Here is a 4234-nt window from a genome sequence, read left to right on the forward strand (position 1 = left end):
TCTTCCAGCAGTATATCAGGCAATGTTCTGCTGCTATTCATAAGGTTTTCACTGGCTAATGCTTTTCAGATGTAGACTGCTGGGTCCTTCTTCCTAGTCTGTCTTAGTCTGGAAGCTCAGCTGAAACCTGTCCTTCATGGGTGACCGTGCTCGTATCTGAATACAGGTGGCATAGCTTCCAGCAGCACAGTAACACACAAGCCCCCACAGTACGACAAACTGACACGTCATCATACGACTGCCAAACTACAGTATAACTGCCAAACCACTGAGAATCATGGCCCAGCCAAGGTGACATACATCCTTAACGATCACACTCCCTCTCCCCTTCTAGAACTACTTCCCGCCCAGTCTTAGGTGCACATACCTCTCTCATTTATCATATTTATATATCTGCAGTCTAACTTCTAGTAAATTTTTTTATTACCCATACCAAATCTTAGCTCACATAAAGGGGTGTCAGTGTCTTTCATATATTCTGAATTTTATTAACCATAGAAATAAAATCTGGGGCATGAGAATTGATTTTAGTTTTAATAAAGAACAGAAATTCTTAAATTAGAATTTCAAGTTGTAATCGTGCTGAGAAAATTGAGATATATACATAAATATGTATATTTAGAGAGATATATTTTTTATTTATAGATATTAATATACATTTAGTGAAAAATGATTTTCCTGTCTATATATGTATTTTTTTATATGTATATATACATACCAAAAAAACCAAACCCAGTGCCGTCGAGTCGATTCCCACTCATAGCGACCCTATAGGACAGAGTAGAACAGCCCCATAGTGTTTCCAAGGAGCACCTGGCAGATTTGAACTGCTGACCCTCTGGGTTAGCAGCCGTAGCACTTAACCACTACGCCACCAGGGTTTCCGTATATATACATATATACATATAAACTCTGTATACGTACATATGTATAATATATATGTATACTCTGTAAACATATATAAAGAGAACTAGTTTCTCATTCAATCTCTCTCTATACATGTATTTAAAAAAAAAAAAAAAAACATTGCTTTCACGTTGATTCTGACTCATAGTGATCCTATAGATCAGAGTGTAACTGCCCCATAGGGTTTCCAAGGAGTGGCTGGTGGATTTGAACTGCTGACCTTTTGGTTAGCAGCCAAATGCTTAATATCTGTGCCCCCAGGGCCCTCTCTCTCTCTCTATATATATATACATGTAATGACTTCTTGACATTTACACAATTTATACACGAAACTATACAATTCTATAAAAAGATGCATTTCAATAGTAATATTTTTCATGGTAGAAAACTCGGTAAGTGCACAAAAAGCACACAGAATAAAGAAAAAAACTGACCGTAATGATATCACTCAGAGATAAAGTTCAATTTAACATTCTAGTTTATACAATTTTAGTACTGTTCCACATACCTACATTTGTTTTTGCTAATTTAGACACCTGAAGGAGGTTTATAATTATTAGCAGGTAGACTGAGGGTGAGGCCAACAAGTTGTCATACATTGTTAGATAGTATTTTAGTTATGTACCAACTTGGCTAGGTCATGATTCTCAGTATTATATAATTATAATCCATTTTGTGATCTGTTATAACGTCTCTCCGTTTTGTGATCTCCCATAAGTAATATAATGTAATCATCTCCTTAACGTAATCCGATGTAATCAGTCAATCAACTGTGAGGAAAATTTCTTCTGGGGTGTCGCCTGAACACAGTATGTATATGGACACTCTGTAAAGCTTGTTTGCTTGCTCAGGATCCTGTTTCCAGCTCATCATCACCTGACCTCCAATTCTGCAGCTTGTCTTGACCCAATTTATTTGGGATTCACCAGCGCTACAGCCCTCTGAGCTCGCAGCCAGTCCTCTGACCTACCGACTATGGGATTTGCAGGCTTCTGCAGCTCTGTGAGCCAGAAGCCTGCTGTCTGACCTGCTGATTCTGGGTTTGTCAGCTCCTGCAACCACTTGAGTCAAGAGATGCCTCCAGCTGACACCTGACCTATGGATGGACTTTGGGACTTGTTAGCCTCACAACTGCAAGAGCCATTTCCTTGAGATAAATCCCCCCCTTTCTCTTACTTATATATAGTTTTGGTTCTCTCCAAAACCCAGCCTAAGACAGAGAAATCTCTAATAATGATATTAATTTTAGAGACCTTGTGCTGTGGCAAATACTGCTGATTAGTTAACCAATACCTTTACAAACACCACTTTTCCTTAGCCTTCTAAAAATGGAGATTCTAAACACTAATGCTAATTTTTTCTTCAATGATATTCAATGAAATATGCTTGGGCTCATTGAAAAATTTATGTTTTGCTGAAAAAAGGACAGAAGTCATGGGCAATGTCCCTTCCCTGTTTTTCCTGCCTTGAGTATGAATGCAATGACACTAATTCTTAAGTAAGCCAAATTGTTATGCGTAGTTGAATGAAAAGAGTCTGCACATAGGGCATTAGTGGTATGACTGAGCAGCTGAACCAATTGCAGCATACTCTTATGTCCAGACTATTGTTCAGCAAGAACAATTATCCATTCTTTTTATTGCACACTGTAATTTGGGCATTTTCTTATTTGCAGTTGGAAGCAAATTTACCCAGTAAGAACTGATTCTTGGAATAGCAAATAACAGACCCTAAAATATGATGTTAGGTGATTGGAGGTGACAGGGAAGTGAGCAGAGCAGACTTAAGTTTTTCAAGGTAAAAATTTGTGATCTCTCTTAAGTGCATTGACTAGTGAATTATAGTGTTGCTTGCTGTAACCAGGACGTGGACTGTGGACTAACCTGGACTAGAGAGTTAAGAGAAACGGTGGAAGAGAAAAGTTAATGGCTGGCTCTGTAGCCTTTTCTCAAGCTTCATCTGATGATTTGGTCCTTGGTGAATTCTCTTGCAACACTAACTCAAGGAACTGGTAGTAGATTACCTATACTGGATCCAAGGTAAATGAGAAGTTGGTCAAATGCTATATATTCAAAAAAGCTTTTTTTTCTTCCTCATTGAGATTGAGTAATAATCAATGGTATCTGCTCTTTCATATTGGTCATCTGTGGTGGAACCATGGCCAAGATGCAGATTTTCATAAAAACCCTAAAAGGGAAGACCATCACTCTGGAGATTGAACCCTTGGATCCAATAGAAAATATAAAGGCCAAGATCCAGGATGAGGAAGAAATTCCTCCTGATCAGAGTCTAACCTTTGCTGGCAAGCAACTGGAAGATGGACCTACCTTGTCTGACTACAACATTCAAAAAAGAATCCATGCTTCATCTTGTGTTGAGACTTTGTGGTGGTGCTAAGAAAAAGAAGATTTCTTACACTAATCCCAAGAAGAATAAGCATAAGAAAAAGAAGGTTAAGCTGGCTGACCTAAAATACTACAAGATGGACGAGAATGGAAAATTCAGTTACCTTTGTTGGGAGCGCCCTTCAGACCTTTGTTGGGAGCGCCCTTCAGATGAATGTGGTGCTGGAGTTTTTATGGCCAGACACTTCGATAAACGTTAGTATAGCAAGTGTTGCCAGATCTATTGCTTCAACAAACCAGGAGACATGTAATTGCATATGGGCTAATAAAAGACATGAACTAAGAAAATAAATAAATAATCACTGTTATCGATGAGATGGAAACCCTGGTGGCATAGCGGTTAAGTGCTATGGCTGCTAACCAAAATGTTGGCAGTTTGAATCCACCAGGCACTCCTTGGAAATTCTACGGGGGCAGTTCTACTCTGTCCTATAGGGTAGCTATGAGTCAGAATCTACTCGATGGCAATGGGTTTGGTTTTTTTTTTCTGGTTATTGATGAGATAAAGCTGCCCCAAAGAATTGGGACTAATGCAGCACAGCTGAGGAGCCTATGCTACTAGATAATCAAGAACACTTGGAGGGATGGTGTAACTAGCTAGTCATGTGACTCACCAGGAAGAAAGTATCCCAGAGCTGATGGCTTCTCTTAGCTTAGGTTGTTCCATCCACATTGTCTTGTCTCTCATGGGATGCATGTCCTGAGAGAGGAATGTCTGAAAACCAAAAGTTACGTCTGGAAATCCCAAGACTTCTGGTGTTGTTGCTGGGCCTGCTCTGTTATTGCCCACCCTCTATCCTTTTTTAAAAAATCAAATAAACTTTGTGCTCAGTGAAGCTTATTATGCCTCATTTGTGGAAAAATTCAAAAGATTCCCAGGTGATGGTTATCTCTTAATAATTTTTAGCAATGTCTTACAAGAG

At 38.9% G+C, this 4234-nt stretch overlaps 1 pseudogene; it reads left to right on the forward strand.

The window, feature by feature from the left end:
• Positions 1–2670: 2670 nt before the first annotated feature.
• Positions 2671–3689, forward strand: LOC100655529 (ubiquitin-ribosomal protein eS31 fusion protein-like; annotated as a pseudogene).
• The last annotated feature ends 545 nt before the right edge of the window (positions 3690–4234 follow it).

The sequence above is a fragment of the Loxodonta africana genome, chromosome 11 (assembly GCF_030014295.1).
Source record: "Loxodonta africana isolate mLoxAfr1 chromosome 11, mLoxAfr1.hap2, whole genome shotgun sequence".
NCBI lineage: Eukaryota > Metazoa > Chordata > Mammalia > Proboscidea > Elephantidae > Loxodonta > Loxodonta africana.